The sequence below is a fragment of the Microcaecilia unicolor genome, chromosome 4 (assembly GCF_901765095.1).
Source record: "Microcaecilia unicolor chromosome 4, aMicUni1.1, whole genome shotgun sequence".
Lineage (NCBI taxonomy): Eukaryota > Metazoa > Chordata > Amphibia > Gymnophiona > Siphonopidae > Microcaecilia > Microcaecilia unicolor.
In genome coordinates, this window is record NC_044034.1 from 237,398,903 (window position 1) to 237,413,291 (window position 14,389).

Below are 14,389 nucleotides of genomic sequence, written 5' to 3' on the forward strand. Positions count from 1 at the left end.
CAATCTAAGTTTTGGTACCTGGGGCAATGGAAATTGAAGTGACTTGCCAGGGTCACAAGAAGTTGCAGTGGAAATCGAACCCAGCTGCCATAGTTCTCAGCCCACAGCACTAACCACTAGGCTACTCCCAAGCAGGGCAAGAGTGGAGAAAAAATTAAAAACAACAGCCACTGGAATTACAGAAAACAGAGAAGAAAGCAGGAGAGAGAAAATGGGGCCATCGAGATGGGGAAAAATAAAATGGCCAGACAAGAAAAATAGAATTAAGTGTCTTATTTTTAATGTATTAACTGGACTACGTTAGCTTTGCAAAATGTGCATCACTGATATATTTGTATTTCTCCGAGGACAAGCAGGCTGCTTGTTCTCACTGATGGGTGACGTCCACGGCAGCCCCTCCAATCGGAATCTTCACTAGCAAAGTCCTTTGCTAGCCCTCGCGCGCCGATGCGCACCGCGCATGTGCGGCCGTCTTCCCGCCCGAAACCGGCTTGAGCCGGCCAGTCTTCTTTTCTCCACGCTCGGGACGGTTGTGTTTCCGTTTCGTGCCCCGTAAAAGTCGACCTTGCGCGTCGTTTTTCGACTCATTTCACTTCAAAAGTGTTCGGAAAAACTCTCGTTTGGCTTTTTCCCTTCCTCTAGTTTGAGTTTTCCACCCCGGTAAGTTTTCTTTCGTCGTCGGGGTAGGCCTTACTTAGGCCCCAGCCGAAATTTCCTTCCCGCTTTTTTCTGCTGGTGCCAAATTTCGCCATTTCGTCTTTTGATCTCGCCGGCGTGATTTTTCCGCCCATGACATCGAAGCCTTCCAGCGGCTTCAAGAAGTGCACCCAGTGCGCCCGGATAATCTCGCTCACTGACAGGCACGCTTCGTGTCTTCGGTGTCTGGGGGCCGAGCACCGCCCTCAGGCCTGTAGTCTGTGTTCCCTTTTACAGAAGCGGACTCAGGTAGCGAGGTTGGCCCAGTGGAACTTTTTGTTCTCGGGCTCTTCGTCGGCATCGGCACCGGGGGTATCGAGTGCATCGACGTCTGCAGCGTCCAGACCTTCATCCTCGGCGGCCAGTGCATCGAGTGCATCGAGGCATCGACCCTCTGCATCGGTGCAGAGACATCGGGTGACTGCATCGAAGTCGGTGGTACCGGGACCTCGTCTGCTGATGTCGTCGGACGGTGGTGCTTCGTCTGGAGTGCAGGTGAGGGCTGTCCACTCCCCTGCTGGTGGCGGTGAGCCTTCGGGTGGGTCTCCCCCTACCCTGAGGGCTCCTGCGGTACAGCCCCCCCGAGATTGACCCTCTTCGGTCTCGGCCCCGAGGAAGAGACGGCTGGATTCTACGTCCTCCTCGTCGGTGCCGGGAAGCGCCGGTGACGTGCTTCGCAAAAAATCTAAGAAGCATCGACACCGGTCCCCTTCCCGTGTCGGCACCGGGAGCTCTGGGTTGCCGAGGGAGTCGGCACCCAGTAGGCATCGGCACCGAGAGGACCGCTCACCCTCTGTTCAGGAGGTGTCGATGCGCTCCACTCTGGACAGCCCGGAACAGCCTCCACGCCCGGAACAGGTTCTGACGTCGACGCCTGCATCGACTTCCATGCCTTTTTCTGCAGCCGCTCTGAACGAGAGCCTCCGGGCCGTTCTTCCAGAGATTCTGGGAGAGCTGTTGCGCCCTACCCCTCCGGTACCGGCGGTGCTTGCGCCTCCGGTACCGTCGAGCGTGGCGCCGGCTGGTCCATCGCCCGAGGTGAGGTCACCGGCGTCGGTGCCGCTTGCGGTACCGACTGCCGTCGCCTCCCAGGAGGGCTCCCCGACTACGTCAGCGAAGGGAGCTTCGCCGATGCGGGCGAGGGAGTCTACCTCTCGACGCCCCCATCGTGGACGTGGCTCCACGGAGTCGAGTCGGGCGCGGTTGCAGACACAGGTTCGTGAACTTGTGTCTGACACCGAGGGTGAGGCCTCGTGGGAGGAAGAGGAAGACATCAGGTATTTCTCTGACGAGGAGTCTGAAAGTCTTCCCTCTGACCCCACTCCCTCTCCTGAAAGGCAGCTTTCTCCTCCTGAGAGTCTGTCTTTCGCTTCCTTTGTCCGGGAGATGTCTACGGCCATCCCCTTCCCGGTGGTTGTGGAGGACGAGCCCAGGGCTGAAATGTTTGAGCTCCTGGACTATCCTTCTCCACCTAAGGAAGCGTCCACTGTACCCATGCACCATGTCCTTAAGAAGACATTGCTGGCGAACTGGACAAAACCTCTAACTAATCCCCACATTCCCAAGAAGATCGAGTCCCAGTACCGGATCCATGGGGACCCAGAGCTGATGCGCACCCAGTTGCCTCATGACTCTGGAGTTGTGGATTTGGCCCTAAAGAAGGCTAAGAGTTCTAGGGAGCATGCTTTGGCGCCCCCGGGCAAAGACTCTAGAACCTTAGACTCCTTTGGGAGGAAGGCCTACCATTCTTCTATGCTCGTGGCCAAAATTCAGTCTTACCAGCTCTACACGAGCATACACATGCGGAACAATGTGCGGCAGTTGGCGGGCTTGGTTGATGCGCTCCCCCCTGAGCAAGCCAAGCCATTTCAGGAGGTGGTCAGGCAGCTGAAGGCGTGCAGAAAATTCCTGGCCAGAGGGGTGTATGACACCTTTGATGTTGCGTCCAGGGCCGCTGCTCAAGGTGTGGTGATGCGCAGGCTCTCATGGCTGCGTGCCTCCGACCTGGAGAACAGACTCCAGCAGCGGATTGCGGACTCGCCTTGCCGTGCGGACAATATTTTTGGAGAGAAGGTCGAACAGGTGGTAGAGCATCTCCACCAGCGGGATACCGCATTCGACAAGTTCTCCCACCGGCAGCCTTCAGCATCTACCTCTACAGGTAGAAGATTTTTCGGGGGAAGGAAGACTGGTCCCTACTCTTCTGGCAAGCGTAGGTAAAATCCTCCTTCTCGACAGCCTGTGGCCCAGGCTAAGCCCCAGCGCGCTCGCTCTCGTCAGCAGCGTGCGACTCAGCAAGGCCCCTCTGCTCCCCAGCAAAAGCAAGGGACGGGCTTTTGACTGGCTCCAGCAGAGCATAGCCGACATCCAAGTGTCAGTGCCGGGCGACCTGCCAGTCGGGGGGAGGTTGAAAGCTTTTCACCAAAGGTGGCCTCTCATAACCTCCGATCAGTGGGTTCTGCAAATAGTCCGGCAAGGATACACCCTCAATTTGGCCTCAAAACCTCCAAATTGTCCACCGGGAGCTCAGTCTTACAGCTTCCAGCACAAGCAGGTACTTGCAGAGGAACTCTCCGCCCTTCTCAGCGCCAATGCGGTCGAGCCCGTGCCATCCGGGCAGGAAGGGCTGGGATTCTATTCCAGGTACTTCCTTGTGGAAAAGAAAACAGGGGGGATGCGTCCCATCCTAGACCTAAGGGCCCTGAACAAATATCGCGTAAAAGAAAAGTTCAGGATGCTTTCCCTGGGCACCCTTCTTCCCATGATTCAGGAAAACGATTGGCTATGCTCTCTGGACTTGAAGGACGCCTATACGCACATCCCGATACTGCCAGCTCACAGACAGTATCTGCGATTTCAGCTGGGCACACGTCACTTCCAGTACTGTGTGCTACCCTTTGGGCTCGCCTCTGCGCCCAGGGTGTTCACAAAGTGCCTGGCTGTAGTAGCAGTGGCACTTCGCAGACTGGGGGTACACGTGTTCCCATATCTCGACGATTGGCTGGTGAAGAACACATCCGAGGCAGGAGCCCTGCAGTCCATGCAGATGACTATTCGCCTCCTGGAGCTACTGGGGTTTGTGATAAATTACCCAAAGTCCCATCTTCTCCCAGTGCAGAAACTCGAATTCATAGGAGCTCTGCTGGATTCTCGGACAGCTCGCGCCTATCTCCCAGAGGCGAGAGCCAACAACTTGTTGTCCCTCGTCTCGCGGGTGCGAGCGTCCCAGCAGATCACAGCTCGGCAGATGTTGAGATTGCTGGGCCACATGGCCTCCACAGTTCATGTGACTCCCATGGCCCGCCTTCACATGAGATCTGCTCAATGGACCCTAGCTTCCCAGTGGTTTCAGGCTGCTGGGGATCTAGAAGATGTGATCCACCTGTCCACGAGTTTTCTCAAATCCCTGTATTGGTGGACGATTTGGTCCAATTTGACTCTGGGACGTCCTTTCCAAATTCCTCAGCCACAAAAAGTGCTGACCACGGATGCGTCTCTCCTGGGCTGGGGACGTCGGTGGTACCGGGACCTCGTCTGCTGATGTCGTCGGACGGTGGTGCTTCGTCTGGAGTGCAGGTGAGGGCTGTCCACTCCCCTGCTGGTGGCGGTGAGCCTTCGGGTGGGTCTCCCCCTACCCTGAGGGCTCCTGCGGTACAGCTCCCCCGAGATCGACCCTCTTCGGTCTCGGCCCCGAGGAAGAGACGGCTGGATTCTACGTCCTCCTCGTCGGTGCCGGGAAGCGCCGGTGACGTGCTTCGCAAAAAATCTAAGAAGCATCGACACCGGTCCCCTTCCCGTGTCGGCACCGGGAGCTCTGGGTCGCCGAGGGAGTCGGCACCCAGTAGGCATCGGCACCGAGAGGACCGCTCACCCTCTGTTCAGGAGGTGTCGATGCGCTCCACTCTGGACAGCCCGGAACAGCCTCCACGCCCGGAACAGGTTCTGACGTCGACGCCTGCATCGACTTCCATGCCTTTTTCTGCAGCCGCTCTGAACGAGAGCCTCCGGGCCGTTCTTCCAGAGATTCTGGGAGAGCTGTTGCGCCCTACCCCTCCGGTACCGGCGGTGCTTGCGCCTCCGGTACCGTCGAGCGTGGCGCCGGCTGGTCCATCGCCCGAGGTGAGGTCACCGGCGTCGGTGCCGCTTGCGGTACCGACTGCCGTCGCCTCCCAGGAGGGCTCCCCGACTACGTCGGCGGAGGGAGCTTCGCCGATGCGGGCGAGGGAGTCTACCTCTCGACGCCCCCATCGTGGACGTGGCTCCACGGAGTCGAGTCGGGCGCGGTTGCAGACACAGGTTCGTGAACTTGTGTCTGACACCGAGGGTGAGGCCTCGTGGGAGGAAGAGGAAGACATCAGGTATTTCTCTGACGAGGAGTCTGAAAGTCTTCCCTCTGACCCCACTCCCTCTCCTGAAAGGCAGCTTTCTCCTCCTGAGAGTCTGTCTTTCGCTTCCTTTGTCCGGGAGATGTCTACGGCCATCCCCTTCCCGGTGGTTGTGGAGGACGAGCCCAGGGCTGAAATGTTTGAGCTCCTGGACTATCCTTCTCCACCTAAGGAAGCGTCCACTGTACCCATGCACCATGTCCTTAAGAAGACATTGCTGGCGAACTGGACAAAACCTCTAAGTAATCCCCACATTCCCAAGAAGATCGAGTCCCAGTACCGGATCCATGGGGACCCAGAGCTGATGCGCACCCAGTTGCCTCATGACTCTGGAGTTGTGGATTTGGCCCTAAAGAAGGCTAAGAGTTCTAGGGAGCATGCTTCGGCGCCCCCGGGCAAAGACTCTAGAACCTTAGACTCCTTTGGGAGGAAGGCCTACCATTCTTCTATGCTCGTGGCCAAAATTCAGTCTTACCAGCTCTACACGAGCATACACATGCGGAACAATGTGCGGCAGTTGGCGGGCTTGGTTGATGCGCTCCCCCCTGAGCAAGCCAAGCCATTTCAGGAGGTGATCAGGCAGCTGAAGGCGTGCAGAAAATTCCTGGCCAGAGGGGTGTATGACACCTTTGATGTTGCGTCCAGGGCCGCTGCTCAAGGTGTGGTGATGCGCAGGCTCTCATGGCTGCGTGCCTCCGACCTGGAGAACAGACTCCAGCAGCGGATTGCGGACTCGCCTTGCCGTGCGGACAATATTTTTGGAGAGAAGGTCGAACAGGTGGTAGAGCATCTCCACCAGCGGGATACCGCATTCGACAAGTTCTCCCGCCGGCAGCCTTCAGCATCTACCTCTACAGGTAGAAGATTTTTCGGGGGAAGGAAGACTGGTCCCTACTCTTTTGGCAAGCGTAGGTACAATCCTCCTTCTCGACAGCCTGTGGCCCAGGCTAAGCCCCAGCGCGCTCGCTCTCGTCAGCAGCGTGCGACTCAGCAAGGCCCCTCTGCTCCCCAGCAAAAGCAAGGGACGGGCTTTTGACTGGCTCCAGCAGAGCATAGCCGACATCCAAGTGTCAGTGCCGGGCGACCTGCCAGTCGGGGGGAGGTTGAAAGCTTTTCACCAAAGGTGGCCTCTCATAACCTCCGATCAGTGGTTCTGCAAATAGTCCGGCAAGGATACACCCTCAATTTGGCCTCAAACCTCCAAATTGTCCACCGGGAGCTCAGTCTTACAGCTTCCAGCACAAGCAGGTACTTGCAGAGGAACTCTCCGCCCTTCTCAGCGCCAATGCGGTCGAGCCCGTGCCATCCGGGCAGGAAGGGCTGGGATTCTATTCCAGGTACTTCCTTGTGGAAAAGAAAACAGGGGGGATGCGTCCCATCCTAGACCTAAGGGCCCTGAACAAATATTGCGTAAAAGAAAAGTTCAGGATGCTTTCCCTGGGCACCCTTCTTCCCATGATTCAGGAAAACGATTGGCTATGCTCTCTGGACTTGAAGGACGCCTATACGCACATCCCGATACTGCCAGCTCACAGACAGTATCTGCGATTTCAGCTGGGCACACGTCACTTCCAGTACTGTGTGCTACCCTTTGGGCTCGCCTCTGCGCCAGGGTGTTCACAAAGTGCCTGGCTGTAGTAGCAGCGGCACTTCGCAGACTGGGGGTACACGTGTTCCCATATCTCGACGATTGGCTGGTGAAGAACACATCCGAGGCAGGAGCCCTGCAGTCCATGCAGATGACTATTCGCCTCCTGGAGCTACTGGGGTTTGTGATAAATTACCCAAAGTCCCATCTTCTCCCAGTGCAGAAACTCGAATTCATAGGAGCTCTGCTGGATTCTCGGACAGCTCGCGCCTATCTCCCAGAGGCGAGAGCCAACAACTTGTTGTCCCTCGTCTCGCGGGTGCGAGCGTCCCAGCAGATCACAGCTCGGCAGATGTTGAGATTGCTGGGCCACATGGCCTCCACAGTTCATGTGACTCCCATGGCCCGCCTTCACATGAGATCTGCTCAATGGACCCTAGCTTCCCAGTGGTTTCAGGCTGCTGGGGATCTAGAAGATGTGATCCACCTGTCCACGAGTTTTCTCAAATCCCTGTATTGGTGGACGATTTGGTCCAATTTGACTCTGGGACGTCCTTTCCAAATTCCTCAGCCACAAAAAGTGCTGACCACGGATGCGTCTCTCCTGGGCTGGGGAGCTCATGTCGATGGGCTTCACACCCAAGGAAGCTGGTCCCTCCAGGAACGCGATCTGCAGATCAATCTTCTGGAGCTGCGAGCGATCTGGAACGCTCTGAAGGCTTTCAGAGATCGGCTGTCCCAACAAATTATCCAAATTCAGACAGACAACCAGGTTGCCATGTATTACATCAACAAGCAGGGGGGCACCGGATCTCGCCCCCTGTGTCAGGAAGCCGTCAGCATGTGGCTCTGGGCTCGCCGTCACGGCATGGTGCTCCAAGCCACATATCTGGCAGGCATAAACAACAGTCTGGCCGACAGGTTGAGCAGGATTATGCAACCTCACGAGTGGTCGCTCAATTCTCGTGTAGTGCGACAGATCTTCCAGGTGTGGGGCACCCCCTTGGTGGATCTCTTCGCATCTCGAGCCAACCACAAAGTCCCTCAGTTCTGTTCCAGGCTTCAGGCCCACGGCAGACTGGCATCGGATGCCTTCCTCCTGGACTGGGGGGAGGGTCTGCTGTATGCTTATCCTCCCATACCTCTGGTGAGGAAGACTTTGTTGAAACTCAAGCAAGACCGAGGCACCATGATTCTGATTGCTCCTTTTTGGCCGCGTCAGATCTGGTTCCCTCTTCTTCTGGAGTTGTCCTCCGAAGAACCGTGGAGATTGGAGTGTTTTCCGACCCTCATCACACGGGACGAAGGGGCGCTTCTGCATCCCAGCCTCCGGTCCCTGGCTCTCACGGCCTGGATGTTGAGAGTGTAGATTTTGCCTCTTTGGGTCTGTCAGAGGGTGTCTCCCGTATCTTGCTTGCTTCCAGGAAAGATTCCACTAAGAGGAGTTATTTCTTTCTGTGGAGGAGGTTTGCTGTCTGGTGTGACAGCAAGGCCCTAGATCCTCGCTCTTGTCCTACACAGACCCTGCTTGAATACCTTCTGCACTTGTCTGAGTCGGGTCTTAAGACCAACTCTGTAAGGGTTCACCTTAGTGCAATCAGTGCATACCATTACCGTGTGGAAGGTAAGCCGATCTCAGGACAGCCTTTAGTTGTTCGCGTCATGAGAGGTTTGCTTTTGTCAAAGCCCCCTGTCAAGCCTCCTACAGTGTCATGGGATCTCAATGTCGTTCTCACCCAGCTGATGAAACCTCCTTTTGAGCCACTGAACTCCTGCCATCTGAAGTACTTGACCTGGAAGGTCATTTTCTTGGTGGCAGTTACTTCAGCTCGTAGAGTCAGTGAGCTTCAGGCCCTGGTAGCCCAGGCCCCTTACACCAAATTTCATCATAACAGAGTAGTCCTCCGCACTCACCCTAAGTTTCTGCCAAAGATTGTGTCGGAGTTCCATCTAAACCAGTCAATTGTCTTGCTAACATTCTTTCCCCGTCCTCATTCCTGCCCTGCTGAACGTCAGCTGCACACATTGGACTGCAAGAGAGCATTGGCCTTCTATCTGGAGCGGACACAGCCCAACAGACAGTCCGCCCAATTGTTTGTTTCTTTTGATCCCAATAGGAGGGGAGTGGCTGTAGGAAAACGCACCATATCCAATTGGCTAGCAGATTGCATTTCCTTCACTTACGCCCAGGCTGGGCTGGCTCTTGAGGGTCATGTCACGGCTCATAATGTTAGAGCCATGGCAGCGTCGGTAGCCCACTTGAAGTCAGCCACTATTGAAGAGATCTGCAAAGCTGCGACGTGGTCATCTGTCCACACATTCACATCCCATTACTGCCTGCAGCAGGATACCCGACGCGACAGTCGGTTCGGGCAGTCAGTACTTCAGAACCTGTTTGGGCTTTAGGATCCAACTCCACCCCCCGAGGGCCCTGTTTGTTCTGTTCCAGGCTGCACTCTCAGTTAGTTGGTAAATTTTTTAGGTCAATCTCAGTTATGTCCTCGCCGTTGCGAGGCCCAATTGACCATGGTTGTTGTTTTGAGTGAGCCTGGGGGCTAGGGATACCCCATCAGTGAGAACAAGCAGCCTGCTTGTCCTCGGAGAAAGCAAATGCTACATACCTGTAGAAGGTATTCTCCGAGGACAGCAGGCTGATTGTTCTCACAAAACCCGCCCGCCTCCCCTTTGGAGTTGTGTCTTCCCTGGTCTTTGTCTTGCTACATATGAGACTGGCCGGCTCAAGCCGGTTTCGGGTGGGAAGACGGCCGCGCATGCGCGGTGCGCATCGGCGCGCGAGGGCTAGCAAAGGACTTTGCTAGTGAAGATTCCGATTGGAGGGGCTGCCGTGGACGTCACCCATCAGTGAGAACAATCAGCCTGCTGTCCTCGGAGAATACCTTCTACAGGTATGTAGCATTCGCTTTGTTCAGTACAAGAGTAACATAGTAACATAGTAGACGACGGCAGAAAAAGACCTGCATGGTCCATCCAGTCTGCCCAACAAGATAAACTCATATGTGTATACCTTATCTTGATTTGTACCTGCCTTTTTCAGGGCACAGACCGTACAAGTCTGCCCAACAGTATTTCCCGCCTCCCAACCACCAGTCCCGCCTCCCATCACCGGCTCTGGCACAGACCGTATAAGTCTGCCCTCCACTATCCTCACCTCCCAACCACCAACCTCTCTTCCCCCACCTGCTCTGCCACCCAATTTCGGCAAGCTTCTGAGGATCCATTCCTACTGCACAAGATTCCTTTATGCATACCCCACGCATGTTTGATTTCCGTTACCGTTTTCATCTCCATCACCTCCCACGGGAGGGCATTCCAAGCATCCACCACCCTCTCCGTGAAAAAATACTTCCTGACATCTTTTTTGAGTCTGCCCCCCTTCAATCTCATTTCATGTCCTCTCGTTCTACCGCCTTCCCATCTCCGGAAAAGATTTTTTTGCGGATTAATACCTTTCAAGTATTTGAACGTCTGTATCATATCACCCCTGTTCCTCCTTTCCTCCAGGGTATACATGTTCAGGTCAGCAAGTCTTTGCTCATACATCTTGGAACGCAAATCCCATACCATTCTCGTAGCTTTTCTTTGCACCGCTTCCATTTTTTTAACATCCTTCGCAAGGTACGGCCTCCAAAACTGAACACAATACTTCAGGTGGGGCCTCACCAACGACTTTGTACAGGGGCATCAACACTTCCTTTCTTCTGCTGATCACACCTCTCTCTATACAGCCTAGCAACCTTCTCGCTACGGCCACCGCCTTGTCACACTGTTTCGTCGCCTTCAGATCCTCAGATACTATCACCCCAAGATCCCTCTCCCCCTCAGTACCTATCAGACTCTCACCGCCTAACACATAAGTCTCTCGTGGGTTTCTACTCCCTAAATGCATCACTTTGCATTTCTTCACATTGAATTTTAATTGCCAAACCTTAGACCATTCTTCTAGCTTCCTCAGAAATGCATTTCTGTTTTTATTTCTCCAGTGTTAAGGTACATGCCATTGACTTCTTGGTTTTTCCAGTTAATTTTCATCTTCACATTTATATTTCTAGTTTGTAATTCCATATTCTGTATTTGATGATGGTCTATCTTTATAAAGAAAAAGTCACAAAAAGAGGAAGGCAAGCAAAAATATCTGGAAAATGAAGACATGCTGGGAAAGCAGGAAATAAAGCAGCAAAAAGAAAAAAATAATAATAATTACACTAAAATGAGGTGGCAAAGCTCCCCCCCCCCCCCCCCCCCCACGCCACGCCAGTGACAGCAGGTAGTAGAAAATTGACATTATGAGGCTAAGAAGAAAAGGGGAAAAATATACAGAAGCTGACGGGGATAAAGGCGAATTGCTTATTTCAATTCTGTGCTCAGGGACCTCAAACCATAAATGCAAATACAAATGGAAGTGAGGTAGACCCTGAACAATTTTCAGAAGACCATGTTCGAGGGGAGCTAGCTAAACTAAAAGTAGACAAAATAATTGGGCTGGATAGGTTTACATGTGAGGATACTGATCATTTCAACACTTTGTTAGAATCAGGAGTGGTCCCAAAGAACTGAAGATGGATGTGGTTCTTCTCCAGAAAAGCAGGAGGAGGAAGCAGGGAAGTACAGGCTGGTTAATCTGACCTCAGACATGAATAATTTAATGGAAATGCTAATAGAAGAGAGTGGAAGCCAAGATGTCATGGTTTGAGCTTGGGATGCTGATACTTCTTCAGTCAGCCTGTGCCTAGGTTTTGTCTTGAACGCTTTTCCTTTTTGATATGCTTTCAAAATGGAAAGGTCAAGTGAGAGTGTACCCTCTGTGCCTATGACTAGTCAGTCAAAGACTGATGGCTTCCTTAGATTGACTTCTTGTTCTTCAGGGACTCTCAAACCACAGAGTGAGCTGTGTAGTTTCTCTGCTTGCAGGGGTGTCAAGAAAGATTGACAGCCAGTTTGCCATGTTGAGAGGATGCAAAGGCTCTTACTGTGGCTGTGAATGATGCTTCAGTGGATTTTACAGACGCTTCTGCCTTGAGAGACCCCAAGTGTGTTTCAACCGCTAGCTGGAGTAACTTATTCAATGCTGACTTTAGGTTTGTACTGACAGAAAACTTGCAGAGCACTATGGTCAGTAGTGTTTCATCTCCCCCCTTCCCCATATCTTCCAAAATTACTCTGGGGTCTATCTGGGAGGTTTTGGTGAAGCTAGATGTTTCATTGTCTAATAATTCCCTAGTATAGTTTGTTGAAACTCTTAATCAGAAGCAAGATTCCAAATTTAAAATGATCAGAGCAAGTTAGAAGCTCTAGAGGAGGTAAAGAATGTTAAAAGGGTGACTAATGCCCTAATTCAAGATAAGCTAGTAAACCATCACAAGTTGAACAGATGGAAAACTGATGCTTAAAACTTTCAGGTATAAAAGTTTCCCAGACTCAGAAATACTTCCATTGAATACCTCAAAAAAATAAAAACAAATCTGGCAAAGGTGTTAAAGAAGCAATACCGCCTGTGAATACAATTTATTTCCGGGTGGAAACTGAGGGAGACCACTAGAAGAACTAGAGGATGAGAGAGAGAGAGTTAGTTGGCCCATTTGACCGTGAACAGTTTAGATGTGACTGCTATATTAGAAACATCAGATGTTGAAGTTCAATAGAGGGCCACCTTACTGATGTAATTAGTTTTTGAACAAGAATTGAACAGAATTAATCACCTATACTTTAGGAATTCTTGAACATCTTGTATAGGACAAAGGTTATGGTTATTCCTAATGTGGTGAGAAGTACTAAAAACGCTGATCGCTATTTCTAGCTATACACAAAGGTGCCGATACAGAAAGCTACCACCAGTATAGCTGTGCGGATACCACAAGATAAATGCACACCAACAATGCAGGAAGGGGAATGAGCACGGCATACATGGCTGCACATTGCATTCAAATGAATGCATATGAGGCTATTAAGTATGCTGCAGTGGTGCTCAAAAGGAAAACTTGGCCTTGGACGCACTATTATCACATCAAATTTTTTTTGCCAGATCCAGGACAGGCATAGCCCAACCTGACCTCCCTGCCTCATTAGCTTTCTACTCCCCAGGCCCCTACCACACAGGTCCAGACCAACTTAAACAAAAAAATTCCTGGTATGCCCACACATTACCCCCCCCCCCTCCCCCTGACTAAAAAAGGAAAACAAATTAATTTGTGGGTCTAGTGGCACCTTTCCCTGAACCCACCCCCCACTCAACTTGACCTAATTTTTAAAATTAGTTTCTAGTGTCTAGTAGGGACCCCCCTCCCCCCGACACCTTCATACCCTAAATGAGGCAGGAGCAATAATACCCATTTGCTCCTGCCTTGATGACATCATCTTCAAAATGGCAGCACCCTGCACTGGGTGGGGCCAGTCAGCCATCTTGACTGCAGAGACAGCATTAGTAAATGTGACTGGTGATCACTCCTGACCCGACTAGTCTGGGTTGACAACAGGGCTTCTTCTATTCTGGGGGGGGGGGGGGGAGAGAGGAAGTTGGAGCTCCTTTGGGTCTATGGAGGTGGGAGCACAGGACATAAACTCACAAGTTTTGGTTTAAACTGAAAACACCAATATTTTTGGCCGAAAATGAAACAAGATCAAATATGGATTACAGGCAAGTTTTGATGCTGAGAACAAAACCAAATTTGATTGGCCTCTACCTTATAGGTATTAGCTCATGAAGAGCAAATAAGAAACTATACAGGAAGACAGCAGAGCATTCTGATACACTTTCATCTGAGAGAATCCAATATATGTGAACCTCTCCCCAGGGACACTAAAAAAAAAAGGCTCTGGTACTCTTGAGAGCAGATTCAACCACCTAAGAGTGATGAAGTTGCTGCTTCTCCAGTCTGGGAGTATTGTTGAACTCTGCATATAGTGTCTAACTTCTTGTTAACAGGGTGCACAAAGATTGATGCTTATAGGGCATGGCAGCAGCAAATGTGTCAGAGTTCATGACACTGTGCGCCAACAAAGGCCAATATCAAACGCTTCTTAGCCTTTGCTTGATGCACACATTGGCAGCCTTCCAAGTTGAAAGCCAAGATTAATCCTTCTTCTTCTGGTGGGAATCAGTCAATGCCCAATCTCAATGGCTTTTATCGATGCTCAAGATCAAGGCAGAACAATAACTTCTTGATGTTAATGCATTCCCAGTGTTTTGCGTGTTTGATGAAGCTCCTGGACTCCTTTGGACTGATATCGTCAATGCCAATGATGGAGGATCAAATATTCTTTTCCTTTGTTTTTCATTACCAGGAACAGAGAATTTGTGATTGAGCCTTAGGTACTGGAAGCACCATGAGTATCCACTCCAGATATGGTCTGCCCACATTTCTTAAAAACACTGGGTGATTTCCCTGGGATATGTCACTAAAAATACAGTCATTCTGAAAATAAAACCTAAGCACCAAAAGGAGTTACAAGACACAAACCAGTAAATATGATGAGAATCCTTAGAGGCGTATTTTCAAAGCACTTAGCCTGCCAAAGTTCCATAGAAACCTATGGAACTTTGGAAGGCTAAGTGCTTTGAAAATATGCCTCTTAGTGTACTAAAGGAGATAGAGACCTCATGTACAACACAGAAAGAAAAAAGAAAAGATAATCACTTTTAACAAGAGTTGTGAGAAAAAATTACACCTACCTGGCACTGTGGAAAAACAGACTGAGGAGGCCC

General features: G+C 51.7%; 1 protein-coding gene across 1 annotated transcript in view; it reads right to left on the minus strand.

Moving 5' to 3' along the window:
• The window catches only part of PCCA (propionyl-CoA carboxylase subunit alpha), a 1,085,625-nt gene that overhangs the window by 811,421 nt on the left and 259,815 nt on the right, over nucleotides 1-14,389 (minus strand).